The sequence below is a fragment of the Haematobia irritans genome, chromosome 4 (assembly GCF_050003625.1).
Source record: "Haematobia irritans isolate KBUSLIRL chromosome 4, ASM5000362v1, whole genome shotgun sequence".
Lineage (NCBI taxonomy): Eukaryota > Metazoa > Arthropoda > Insecta > Diptera > Muscidae > Haematobia > Haematobia irritans.
Window position 1 is genome coordinate 2,483,209 of NC_134400.1, and position 15,294 is coordinate 2,498,502.

General features: G+C 31.4%; 1 protein-coding gene and 1 non-coding gene across 2 annotated transcripts in view; both read left to right on the forward strand.

The window, feature by feature from the left end:
- Tgi (Tondu-domain-containing Growth Inhibitor) overlaps positions 1 to 15,294 on the forward strand; it is a 62,781-nt gene that overhangs the window by 7,288 nt on the left and 40,199 nt on the right. The gene's annotated exons all lie outside the window — the stretch shown is intronic.
- On the forward strand, positions 6,820 to 6,901 carry TRNAS-AGA (transfer RNA serine (anticodon AGA)). Its single transcript has one exon. It is a non-coding gene; the product is annotated as a tRNA-Ser (tRNA).

The window sequence follows — 15,294 nt, forward strand, 5'->3', positions numbered from 1 at the left end:
TTTGACAAAATTTTTTATACGAAATAAAGTTTTGAAAAAATTTACTATAGAAATAAAATTAAAAAAAAAAGTTCTAAAGAAATAAAATTTTGACAAAATTTTCTATTGAAATAAAGTGTTGACAAAATTTTTTTAAAAAATTTCGGAATTTTTCATATCCGCCTTAGTTCTCTTTATTGTGCTTCAAAATATTAAAAAAAAAAGAAACCAAATTTTTTTTGGTTTTAGGATAAATGTGTAGTCGCCTCAGACCCACTTTGGACTTTCGTTTATTCCTGAAATTTCATTTCGTTTAATTTCCTCTCTGAATATGTGAATATAAATCGCAAAAATGTCACTGTGGGAAGTTCATAAGTATTTATGAAGGAGTGTTGTGTGTATAGGATTAATGATTCATTTACATTCCAATCGGTTAAATCGCTCCAAGCATTTGTTTTGTTGTCTTATTTTTTTATGAATTTGCACAAGTATATATTTACATCAGTTGTTGACACAACATGACATTCCAAGCTCCTAATGGGAATGTATCTGAATAAAGTGGTATTACATGGTTGCCAACACAGGGTCATAAATATTTTCGATTTTAGTAGGCCCACATTCCTAAATGAAACTTAAGTGGCATCACTCCATTTTACATCACCTCCACAGGGATCGTTATCATTGTCAGTTATGGAATGTGAATAATTTGATTTTATTATTACATGTCTTTCTCGGCAATGGGGACACAGAGCTGTTGTACATTGGAAAGGCCAAAAGAAATGCAGCAAATTTCCGCCAACGCACAACATTCCCCACTAAGTTTTGTATTTTGATGTCCTCCACCGTATGAAGGGGTGGAGCGGGATAATATAACAAAATTTGTCATCATACAACTCTTGGAAGCATTAAGCTGTAATCGTATTAGGCATTTACCTAAACCATAATGAGATTTTAAGAGCTTTTGAAGATTTTTCCTTGTCTTCCATGCTTTAGCTTTAAAAAAGCGAACTTCATTTGTTTCACAAAATATTGCAGAATAATTTCAAAATGATCTATGCCTCCAATTATTTAATGCTCCTGTCTCATTCAGCACTTGTGAAAATACCGTGACAATTACGTGAAGAATATCCATTAATTGTCTGAGGCTAAATATTGAAATTGAAGAAAGGCACATAGAAAAATTATCACACAAAACATGAATATTTTGCCATATGTGTAAAGTCAATTTTGTCTTTTCTTCGAATAAAATTAATTGAAAAGAATACTGCATTGGGTGATATTTGCGTTTTGGTTTTATAAATATTTGCACATATTCCAAAATGTTTGCCCGCCTTTATTTCTTAAGAATGTAATTCAATAATTCCACACGACCTCCGTAATCCATAGCCATACATGCGAAATAGAAGCAATGGTCTAATGCCATATCAATACAATACTAGCCAATTTTTCAATTCAACATTGTACGTGTTCTACCAAATTATCGGGATCAAAGAAAAAATTTCTACCATGTTTGTATGCTGTGTCCCACACTAAAGGTCCCACTCTTGATTGTGGATAAGTCTGACATTGTTGAAAAATTAGGTGCCTTATTGTTTGTGTTTTGGGATTAATCGACTAAATTTTGGAGTTGAAATTGTGACATCTAAGAACTAATTGAATAATAAAGGACTTTGATAGTACATGATAAAAAAAAAAAACAGAAAAAGGAAAAAATTGAAATTTGCTTCCGAGTATAAAGATGCAAAACTGAATTTTAAAAATTAATTCAGTCTTAAATGCATACTTGGTGTATTATCCTTATCGGCAGCTTTGGCAAGGAAACAATACAAATATTATTAGTGTAGAAACAACAACTTTGGAAATGGGCAAGTTCTTTTTTCAGAATAATATCAATTGAATTCCCGATCGAAATTCTCCCGTGGACAGACACTGAATGAAATATTAAAACCCTTTAAATAGAAGCTAACTGGTTCGATTTTTTTTTTCAGTGTCAGAGGGCCAACATCGTATGAGGTAATATTAGATTTCACCCATTTTTCTATTGACTTTGGGATGTGCTTCTAACTGAAATTACAATAGAATTTGCCAAAGTACCCCGCTATATGACCCCATTGTTTGTGTGTGTTTTAGTTTTTTTTCTGGACTCAATGATTTTGCATTGCCATCTACTACTACGTGGATTTATTTCAATTTGCAAAATGAGTATGCATATGATGCTGACATAATTGAATGCCATAAAGCAAAACAAAAAAAAAAATAGAGTAATGAAATCCTATGATTTTTTTATTTTTAATTCCAGTTGCATTTTTTGTTTCATCAGAGAATTGCATCAAAAATAAATAGAAGGGCTTTTAAATGTTATGTAAATTATTTTTTACCCTTCACCAACAGTATACCTCCATTTTCCCATAAAATATATGTATAGTCTTGATCGTTATAAAATTCTGAGTCGATTTGACCTAATTCGACTTCTGCAATACTCCACATATTAGAATAAAAAATGTGTTGATATAAATATATTTTAATTTAAGAATTTTTCATTGAAATTTGTGTCTTTATATTTAAACAAAATGCCTTTGAAATAAGGAACATTTTTTTAATGCAGAGAAAAATATTCTTGATTAAAAAGATATAAAGGCCGAAACACAATGAAAGAAATCAGACACATGCTTTAGCTTTTTGCTTTGCTTTATAGCGGCTTTATTTTTTCCAACACACATAGAAAAGCGCAATGCTCGCTTCATAAATATAAACAAATTTGTATTTTCAATTACAAACCTGGAAGCTACAAATGTTTTTAATGTCAAAAACAAAACAGCCTACCAAAGCCCAAAAAGTTAAAATATTTTAATCTTTTTTTTGAAGCTTCGGCGCCAAGCTTATATTTATTGTGTGCAGGCTCATATAATTACGTGTGCTTCAACTTTTTTCAAAGCAAAGGATATAGCGAAGAACTAAGCGGCGTGTTTATTGTGTGTCGGCCTTAAATTCTTTAATTTAAAGTAATTTCCCAGCAAAAAAATTTGGAAGTTCTTCCAAAGGCACAACTTTAAAAGCAGTTCCAGAAGATGCACTCCCTATGATGTTCTTTATTTAAACTACCCAGGACGTTATTTTAATTAAATTTTTTATAACTTGGTTTTTTCATACTTTTAATGGGTAATTTTAACTTTTTTTGTTTAAAGTATGTTAAAAACAGAGTATGAATTCATAAAATGGTACAAATTACTTAAATTTTGTCGAAAAAAATGCTAAATCCAATCTGAAAAAATTGTGAATTTTTAAAAATATTTGAGGTCAAACGTTTCCGAGAAGCGTTAGAATCCATTAAAAATTAAAATTAAAAATTAATAAAAATATTACAGAATTTTTTTATTTACATCCAAAACATTGAATTCGGAGCACACCTAAGAAGTGATGCAAATTCAGTGCAACGGCTGTTGAAATGGAGGACTTCCGTCCTATGACAAGCCCATGTTAAATTCATCGCTTCTGCGTCAATTTTGCACCACTTCTGGATCCAAAAAGAACATTTTCATTACTTTTTTGGCGAGGTTTTTTTTGCTGGGTTGTCATTAATATTGTGTAAATTGCGTGTCCTAAATTAATTTTTCATATTAGGTCAATATTTTTTTCAATGTAGCTACGGAATTTAATGTAGCCTCAACATATGTCAATTTCTATACTTAATTGGGCCAAAGAAAATCATTGATAAGACCTAAGTTATCACAATGGGCTGTGGATATTCTAGGTGAGTCTGAATTAATAAGTTGCCAATACACCAACATAACACAATTGATTGATCCAATTATTTTTTTAATTGAAATGTCTTCAATCATAGAAATGATAGTATCAGTTAAAAAATTAATTGATCCAATTAAAAAAATAATTGATACTATTAATTTTTGTGATTGATTTCTGTTTCAATTAAAAATTGTTGAATCAATTAAATTTTTAATTGAATATTTTTTAAATCTCAATTAATTGGAAAATTTTTCATGAAATATTTTTCTGTGAATAAAGCTTTGTTTGTCTAATACTCAGGGTTGCCAGTATTTTTCTGGCTCTTTTCCCCAAATCAAAACGTCTTTGTCCCCAAAAATCCCCAATTTAAATTAAAATTCCTCACCAAAATGCCCAATACATTTTTGACAAGTTATTGTGAAAAGTAAAGAATATTAGTAAAAACAAAAAATGTAACATTTTTGTCATACCAGAAGAGCGATGATCGCCTTCCAAATTGAAAATGCGTGTTCGGTCACCGTGTATATATGAACGAAAATGTTCTCCTAAATACTCGAGCAAAAAATTCTTCATTCTGATAAAAATGATGAGGGACCCGAGTCCCTACGAAATGATTTCACAATTTTAGAAAATTGACTTAGTCATGCTGAGCAAAATTATAAATTAGTGTTTGAGCGCCCAAAATAAAACCCTGTGTCAATTTCTAGATCCAGCAAAAAACGCGTCTCCAAAAATGTAATGAGAATGTTTATTTTGGATCAAGTTCAATTAGTATAAAATTCAGGAAAAATATTCAGTTAGGCTTTCGCTTTTCCAAATCCGAATTGCCGGGCCTCACGCTTGACACCTGCCATCAGATTTTGTACAGCCACCTTGTCTACCTTCTTCGCCGCAGAAAGCCAGTTTGCCTTGAACTGCTGCTCGTCCTTAGCAGTTTTTTTGGTCTTTAGGTTCCGCTTTACAATAGCCCAGTATTTCTCAATTGGGCGGAGCTCTGGCGTGTTGGGAGGGTTCTTGTCCTTGGGAACCACCTGCACGTTGTTGGCGGCGTACCACTCCATGGCCTTTTTACCGTAATGGCAAGATGCCAAATCCGGCTAAAACAGTACGGAACAACCGTGTTTCTTCAGAAAAGGCAGCAGACGTTTATTCAAACACTCTTTCACGAACATTTCTTGGTTGACAGTCCCGGAAGCTATGAAAATGCTGCTTTTCAAGCCACAGGTACAGATGGCTTGCCAAACCAGATATTTCTTTGCGAACTTTGACAGTTGTATGTGCTTGAAAATATCTGCTACCTTTCCCCTTGCTTTTGCCGTATAAAACTCCTGTCCCGGAAGCTGCTTGTAGTCGGCGTTGACGTATGTTTCGTCGTCCATTACCACGCAGTCAAACTTCGTCAGCATCGTCGTGTACAGCCTCCGGGATCGCGCTTTGGCCGTCGTATTTTGTTTATCATCGCGATTTGGAGTCACTACCTTCTTGTAAGTCGATAGTCCGGCTCGTTTTTTGGCTCGATGCACGGTTGTAGACGATACACCCAGCTTATTTGCGGCATCTCGGAGAGAGAGGTTAGGGTTTAGCTTGAAACTACCGGCAACTCTCTTTGTCGTCTCAGCGGCTTCCGGTTTTCGATCCAGACTTCCTGGCTGTCGACAAACGTTCCCCGAACACTTTAATTACATTTGTAACGGTTGATTTGGCAACTTTTAGCGATTTTGCCAGCTTTGCGTGCGAGTAGCTCGGATTTTCGCGATGCGCGAGCAAAATTTTGATACGCTGCTCTTCTTGCTTGGACGGCATTTTGACAACTAAAGAGTGAATTCCAAAATCAAAATAGGAGCAACATTCTACACACACACACCTTCAAAATGAGGGGTGTTCAGGTTTTTTAAATGCAAAATTGAAAGAAATACGTCAAGTTTGTATTGACCAAATTTTGACCGTATCACCTTTACTCTATTTTTAACCTATTTGAAACAAAAAAAAGTTAAAATTACATATTAAAAATGTGAAAAAACATGTTATAAAAAAAATGAACGAAAAGAAATTCCTGTGTAGTTAAAATAAGGAACATCATTGGGAGTACATCTTCTGGAAGTGCTTTTAAAGTTGTGCCTTTGGAAGAACTTCCAAATTTTTTTGCTGGGAGACTAAATGTTCCATTTCCACCCTAATATCTACCATGGAATACAGAGAAGTAAAATTTTCTTTTTTTAAATTTTAACGATTCGCTGTGCTTCTTTTTTAATAAAAAGAATTTCAAGAAACCTGATTTATTATACTAAACCGATTTCGAAAAAATCCCCAAATTTATGAATATCCTCCACCAAATCCCCCAGTTCCCAACTCAAAAATTTCGTCCCCATTCACGAAAAAAATATCCCCAATTGGGTGAAAAATCCCCAATTGGGTGAAAAATCCCCAATTGGGTGAAAAATCCCCAATATTGGCAATACTTCTAATACTCACTTTAAAAAATTGCAATTTCTTTGGGTGTAATTTTTTGTTAACCCATCCCCCCCTCCCCCCACCAAAGAATTTCAAATATTTGTTTTTAAGTTTAATTTAAAAATTTCTTCGGAATTTGCTTTTACCCAAAATATTTTTCACGTTATGCCAAGAGAAAAAAATAGTTTACATTTTTCTTAATTTGTGATGTGTTGATGGCAGTGGTATGGATGGCATGGCGGCGCTACTTTATGTTGTTTTGGGCCTCACATACACAAGCAATCGAGCAAAAAAAAGTAGATTGAATTTTTTAAACTAAAAAATACAAAAATGAAATTGGCAATTTGGGTAGAAGGGGGAAAAAAACACAACAACATACCTATCTAATGATTAAAACGTATATCTCATGGGGAATTTTGAAAATATTTTCCATTTTTTTTTTAAATTTTACTTTAATCGCAATATTTCATTTTGACAAATTTAAAAATTCGATTATATACGCTTGTATGCAGGTGATAATTTTTGGTTTTTATACTGGCAGACAGACAAAACACTAATGGGTGAGTTGTTAGTGATTGCTTGGGATTGGCCACGATATGCTATCGTTGTCCATGCTGTTTTGCTTAATACGAAAATTTTCGCATGGCAGTCGTGGCCGAGCGGTTAAGGCGTCTGACTAGAAATCAGATTCCCTCTGGGAGCGTAGGTTCGAATCCTACCGACTGCGAGATATATATATTTTTTTTAATTTTATATGTTCCTCTTGAAAATATATATTTAACAAATATTTCTTGTTAAAGTTTTTTTTATGAAATTAAGAAAGAAGAGTGTGCTATAGTTTTAAACTTGAACTTGAATAGCTTGGTGAATAGATCTCAACACGAATATTGGATAAATGAATGGAAATTTGCAAATTTTGAAACTGTCGAACAGTGGACTCTTCTAAATTATGAAAATTTTACGTAGCCGACAAATCTCCTTTTGAGAAAGTCATTTTTTTCAAATTCGAAAATTTGACCTCTGCAAACATCGAAAAATTTTAGTTTTCTAAATTTTAATTACGATACTTAATCAATGACAGCGAAGTTTTTATCCTATATTTCAGAAAATGAAAACAAGTTTGTTTCGTGATCATAACATTCCCTCTTATTTGTAGTGAGTGTTATGGTCCCAAGCCGAATATGTTACATGCTCATCTCATATTCACAACAAACATGAATTTTCATTACGTGCAACAACAACAACAATACTATCAAGATATACCAAAACCATTGTCCCAAATTAATGACTATTTAATGTCATAACATTTTAACAATTTTTATTTTTATTTTTTTTTTGTTCTTCTTCTTCTGACAATTCAAAAAGTACCTTATCATGATAATTTGGGGGTAAGCAAAAACTCGTTAAAATTTTGTATATCTTATAAGTGAGCGGAAGTGGAACACATTTATAATAGTGCAAAGGGAGATGTAAAACAAAAAAAAAACGAAGTATTTTAGAGTGGTTTTGAATGGACTGGAGTCGAATCGGCGAGGTATTATTGGACTAGCAAACGAGCCACAACTTCTACCTATTCAAAGCAAATGGAAGAAAAAAAAAAAGAACTCCATGCAGACAGGCAACCAGGCCCATTTGGTTATTTATATTGCTGAATCTTATGCTGCGTAACGTTATAAAGTGGTAGCCCGAAACTTTTTTTGTTTGTTTCTGTTGTTTGTTACTCTTATGTCTATCCGTCTGTCTGTCGACTGCCCAACACCCTGGTAGTCACCACTTAAGAGAGTATTCTTCCACCGCATGCATGTGTAACATTTTTTTCTTTTTTTTTTTTTTAAGGTAATTCCATTAACAAATAATGGAGAAACAAGTTTTATGTATAATTTTTCACTGATAATTAAGGCAAAATCCCCAAAAGAAATCGTTCAAGAGTTTTACGTTCCGTCTACAACATTGTCGTCATCTCACCATCTCGCATCGTCATTGCCCTCGTCATCATCATGATTATGGTGTTTTCGTATAAATGTAAGACCAGTAGCCAAATATCAGCTTTAAGAAATCCAAAACAAAGAAAAAAAAATAGGTGCTCCACCACCAACCGAAAAGGGGGGAGAAATGGATGTGTTTTCAAGAAAAAAAGTTTCTGTTTTTTTTCCTTAACTCCATGCTCCACGTATGGAACTCTTGTCTCGCTTCAACTATCTCTCGGATTGTATAGAAGCAATAATTTTAATTGAAAAGGGGGTGTAACTTTTCATTTTGTGGATTTTTAAAAATTTTTAATCCTCTATTATAACATGGAATGTATACCAACTTTGTCATTCAATTTGTAACGTTGGAAAATTGGAGCCAGATACACATTACCCCATTTTTGTCTAAACTTTATTTCTATAGGAAATTTTGTCAAAATTTTATTTCTATAGAAAATTTATTTTATTTCTATTCTATTTTATTTCTATAGAAAATTTTGTCAAAATTTTATTTCTATAGCAAATCTTGTCAAAATTTTATTTCTATAGAAAAAAAAACTCTGCGTATAGAATAATCAACCCATAAACTGTGTAACATTGATCAGTTGTCCTCATGAAACCATAAGTATTAAAGTCTTGAGCTACTGATCCATTTTGCAGGGTACCCAAGATTCTATCCGATCGAACCTCCAGTCTTATTTAGAGAGCAATCCATGCATTACACGCGTGTATTTCGATGTTTTCGTGTATGACTGTTAATATCTAAATTTTTTCTTATCAATGTTATAGTCATAACATATTTTTTGTTGGTATTGTATACCTCAATAAAGCTCTTTTTTAAGGGGATTATATCTTAGATTGAAAAATGTTCGGATTAATCTTTATTTCCAAGGTATTTCCTAATGAATGTACCAGGCACTCAAAAAAAATTTCGGCCCTCCCGAAGCAACGAACATTGTTTGGAGTTATTGATAATTTTTTTTTTGAGATAGAAGTTTTCAAAGAAAAGAAAAAACAAACATCTGTACACACAAAAAAATAAAATATGAATTTGTACATAAATTTGTACATTTTTATAAATTTATGGACTTCTTCATAAAAAATGTGTACACTTACATAATATATTGTTTTCATAAATACTTGTTATGAAATTATGAATCTTTTAATAATATATAGAGACGGTTTCATAAATGAAATGAATTAATGAAATTTTACTTAATATATCAAAAAATACTGGTTTTCTCTTAGCGTGAGAGAGCCACAACTTAAAGTTACTCTCATATGTGTACAACACAAGCATATAATACGAGACAAAAAAAAAACGAAACATAACATTTTGAAGGCAACACGTGAGTTTGATGTGTTTGAGTTTTTCAGTACAGTTAGAGTCGCCGTCGCGATTTGAAGATTTTTTATTGATGTAAAAAAAATTTACGAAACAACAATATTAACTGGAAGCGTTGGTGCTCATGTTTATTAATAATATAAAATATTATAAAATTATGTTCTTTGCTGGCTTGACTTTAATGTGGGTTTTAATAAATGGGTTCATACATTTTGACCAATTATGCAGGCATTAGGAAATGCCTGCAGGGGAAATTTTTAAAACAAAAGTTACATATAATGCATGAACATTGTTTGGAGTTATTGATAATTTTTTTGAGATAGAAGTTTTCAAAGAAAAGAAACAACAAACATTTGTACACACAAAACAATAAAATATGAATTTGTACATTAATTTGTACATTTTTATAAATTTATGGACTTCTTCATAAAAAATGTGTACACTTACATAATATATTGTTTTCATAAATACTTGTTATGAAATTATGAATCTTTTAATAATATATAGAGACGGTTTCATAAATGAAATGAATTAATGAAATTTTACTTAATATATCAAAAAATACTGGTTTTCTCTTAGCGTGAGAGAGCCACAACTTAAAGTTACTCTCATATGTATACAATACAAGCATATAATACGAGACAAAAAAAAAAACGAAACATAACATTTTGAAGGCAACACGTGAGTTTGATGTGTTTGAGTTTTTCAGTACAGTTAGAGTCGCCGTCGCGATTTGAAGATTTTTTATTGCTGTAAAAAAAATTTACGAAACAACAATATTAACTGGAAGCGTTGATGCTCATGTTTATTAATAATATAAAATATTATAAAATTATGTTCTTTGCTGGCTGGACTTTAATGCGGGTTTTAATAAATTGGTTCATACATTTTGACCAATTATGCAGGCATTAGGAATCAGGGGAAATTTTTAAAACAAAAGTTACATATAATGCATGACGTTTTTTGTATATATTATGTAAAGGTACATATTTTTCAATGACAAAAATATGTACACTTCATTTGTAATATTAAAAATTCCATTCATATTATGTACACATTCATAGTCAATGAAAACCTGTTTTTTTTTTATTTTATGAATTGTTTTCATATAATTTATGAATCTCGTGTTTGGAAAATTTTTGTGAAATAAATGTATTATTTTTTTGGTGTATCAAAAGAACAACATTTGCGACACTCGTTTTCCAAAAGTTTTATTATTATTTTTATTGTTATGAAAGATTTAAGTACAAATTCCCATGGAAATATTTTTCTGTTGTATCAAAAAAACAAATCATTTCGTTACTGCGGAACGAAATTTGGACAGACGAAATTTTCCTTTCTTCTATTCTTCTATAGCATTTTCTTTTAGACCAAGTAAACCAGTGTTTATGACAAGCGATTCACATTTTTTTTCCAATCTGTTTTATTATTTACATTTAAAGAAAAATTTTTAGCGTCAATCGAAAACTTTGCTTGTCTAGAATTTCGTTCCTCAGGAAAGAAAACTCTTCTTTCAGTGCTTCTGGTGGTGAGGTTCCAGAAATAAATTGTTTAGTCAATTTTGATCAATTGTGGATAATATCAGAATAGGACTAATTTATTTTGATCTAAGTACGTGTACTTGATTTTCTCCAAGATTATAATAAAATCTATGACAACCACAGAAAAAATACTTTCCTTACGAACGAAATTTCAGACAAACGAAATTCTCCTTTCTTATAAAGTATTTTGTCTTAGACCAAATAAAACCCAAATTTAAGATATGCGATTCAACGATTGTCTCTACTACTTTTTATTTTATTTTTTTTAAGCCAAAAAAACTTTGATTGTCTAAAAATTCGTTCCTCAGAAAAGAAAAGTCATCTTTCAGTGTAGAATTTTAAGTTTTCATAAATTCTACTTTTCAGTTTTTTGTGTTTTTTATAAATGCCCTAATGTATTTATAGGGGAAATAACGAACATCTACTTTTTCTCTAGTCTTAATTTCTAAAGAAATCGTACTCTTTTCACAATACTAAAATACTTGTATAGGCTCCTAATGTAATGAGCACTAAATGATTTTACTGAATATTTTCAATAATGTTTGTACATGACTAAGTGGTCGTCGTTTCAATTGAATTGCTTCAATACTTGGCACTTTGGTCCAAAAATGCTGATTGTTGTTTAAGCTATGTTTTAGGGCAATTCGTTTTAGCACAAATGCTTGGGATTTATTATGTGGAAAAAATGCAACATTTACGTTTAGTTTCTCTCTCTGTTCGTTTATATATACATTTCTTTCGTTTTTTATATAATAATAGAAAAACGTGACATATCTCCGTAATGACAAACAAAACTCAAATTTGTCACTTGGCATACATGCGAGTGATTCCTCGCCGCCCACTGTGTGTGTTTCAATTGAAGGCACAAGCATTTCCCCATAAGCGTAGGAAGGCCTCTGGGGAGGGGGCTTAGACCCCCCCCAGAAAAATTTTAGCCCCCCCCAGAATTTGAAACTCTATTTATGATTTTCCATTTTTCAATAAATGTCAATAGTTTTTTTAATTTTTATAAAAATTAAACAAGTATATACAATCGCAAAAAGTTCCGCTAAAGACTTTCATGAACAATCGAATTACTTGGGTTGTTGTAGCAGTTGCCGATGACAATGTTTGAAGTCAGATATTTATGAAATAAAGCTGTGGTTGAACTTATGATTGATTTAGTTTAGTCAATTTAATTAAAAAAATAGTAATTGATATTAAAACTATTCTTTCATAAATTAATATCTTAATAATGCTGCGAAAAAGCGTTGCCAAAAAGTAGTGAAAATGTTCTTTTTGGGTCTAGAAGTGGTGCAAAATTGGCGGAGAAGCAATGAATGTAATATGAGCTTGTCATAGGACAAATGTCCACCGTTTCAACAGCCGTTGCAATGAATTTGCATCACTTCTTAAGGTGAGATCCGAATTCAGTGTTTTGAATGTGAATTAAAAATTTTTGTGATATTTTCCCAAATAAATAATTTTTATATTGTTTTTATGATTTTTAATGCATTCTGACGCTTGTTTGAAACGTGTTTCCTCGAATAATATCCAAAATTATCGATTTTTCTATAATGGATTTAGCAGTTTTGTGCCAAATTTGAATAATTTGTACCAATTTATTTATTCTTACCCTTTTTTAAACTATTTGGAAAAAAAAAGAAAACAAAAAATTACACATTAAAATATGAAAAAAATGAAGTAAAAAAACTTCCTGTGTAGTTAAAATAATTGAGGACATTTTTGGAAGTACTTTTAAAGTTGTGCCTCTAGAACAACTCACAATTTTTTTGCTGGGAAAAGTGTGGAACTACTTTTAGTTGCTTTATTATAAATTAATTGTCGAGTTATTTTGATGTCTAATTTTTTATTCAATTTTATGAAATAAAACATTAATTGAACCTATAAGTTCAGTCTATAAATTTTTAGCTAGGGGGGGCTATAGCCCCCCCTAGGAAAATTGTCTAGCTACGCTAATGCATTTCCCCCTGCCCACACTTTACACTCTAAGCGGGGATCTCCTGTTGTTCGTTAAATAAATAAATAATTGTTCATATTAAATTGTTATTGAAATCGTGTGTATTGCCTTGGAATTTAAAGTATTTTTTCGCTTGCTTTTATTTTGATTTTTGATTTGTCAACAACGTTTAAAAAAATTGCTGTCAGAGTATTTCTAAGTCCGTCCACTTGTGTATTTGTTTTTTGTTTTTCGACGTTTTTTATGCAATCCATTTCTGGGAATATTAAATTTATTTATATATTTTTTACATTCATTGATTTTCTTTTAATTTAGCAAATTTATTGTCGACAAAACAAAAAACGACAACATGCGACGACGGACGTGCTTGTTTTTATTTAAAAAAGCCAAAAAAGAGAATATCTAAAAAAATTAGTATTTCTGGTCTGTGCTTGGTGACGACCCTGTCATGGTTTTGGTTTCGCCTTAAAAGCGTGGGATAAAAATTTTGGCCAAATGATTTTGAAAATATATTTTCTAAGCTTTATTTGCTAACATTATGCATGAATATGTTTGTGCGTTTTTTTGTGTTTCTAACATTACTCGCATGCCGCATTAGGAGATGAGTGTTTTTTTATTTAAGCCCACAAAACCAAATTTAGTATTTCGTCTGTGGTGTGGGTTTTTGTTTCTTTGGCTGTTAGCATTAGCTAATTATGAATTTAGGAAGTGATGCGTGCCCCGATGAGATATTCTCACGGTTCGACTTGTAAATTAGAGTTATGTAGTACTACCTTATCTTTCCTACACAGATTTTCTCATTTACATATATTCACATTCTTCTTATTGTTGTTCTTGTTATTTTGTTTTCTTTTCAGGTATGTATCTCGAATTAGTGGATTTAAACATTAGTAAATTGTATCTGCATATATGGTAAGTTGTTTATTAATCCCCCTCTTCCTCTAATTTATGGATGGTTAGTGGCGAAAGAAAGGTTAGAGCATAAATTAATCATCACATACGTTGAAGATCTAATCTTAATTATTGATATATCGCTACCTCCGCATCAATTATGTTCCACAAGGGAGGACATGAAATCCATAAATTAAATCTAAGTAAATTGGTAGTATTGAAAATGTCTTTTGTGTCAGGTTACAAAGTAACCGAGTGTTACATTAACCAGAAAGTTGGAATTTATGCATAATTTTGATTAAAAGTGTCAGGAAAGATACTGCTCGGAGCCAAAAGAGCCTTCGTTTCCAAGCAAGGAAAATTGCAACAAAGCACATTTTTGCTTAAATAAAAAAATTGGAATAAAAAAATACTCGGAACAAAAAATTTCGATCAGAGGCTGGAGTCAGATGCAGTGAAGATATGACAAAAATTATACATGTTCTGCTAATATTACCTAAAGGTCTATACAATCACCAATGTAAACTAAAATTAAATAACTTTGCTTTATGATTGCATGACATTTGTTTGTACATAAATACCTTCTTACAATATTTATTAAAATATTTTGAAATTATGCAATTGCTATCTTAGATGGATGAAAAATTCAGTACGTTGGTAACTTTTTCACTACTTTTTAACATGCCAAAGTACCGCAGTACACCCACGAGCTAAATAAAAACTACTTTTTCTAATACTACATTAAAACCGAAAACAATTTTATTTAGATTCTTGTTCAGTCATATTTTTTCTGCGAGCTCTATTCAAAAAAAGGAATGTTTGAAACTTTTTTGAATTAATTTTTCACCTTTTACCGTAGTGGGTCACCTCCGCAGTTTGCTAAAGAGTGGTATTCCGGAGTCTAAAATTGTCAAGGAAGTGATTTTAAGCGGGTCACATACGCGCACGCATAGAAGAAACAAGATTGTCACAATCATATTCGAAGAGCAAAATAATATGATAGGAGCTATTTTTGCGGCGACCATTTAACATGTTCACCTGCAACCATTTTGGTTCAGTGAACATAGTTCTAAGAAATATAAAATTTTCTTCATCTAAAATGTTATTATATCGATAAAGAAATTTTATTTGAATCAAAAGACAATGGTCACGATCTAAACTGTTATGGTATTCGTCAAAAATGGTTTTCTTCCAGTTAAAAGAACATGGTCACCACCTAAAATGTTTTGATCTTTATGAAAAAACTTTTTTCGTCGTCGAAAAAAGGACGCCACTTGAGAAAAGAAAACACAACATTAACTTTCTTTATTGGTTTTTATTTATTTATAAATGAAATCATTCTTTATTTGTATTTATAATGTCGTGCAAGCAAATATCACATATTTTTACACAATCTATTTTGATTCAATTTCAACA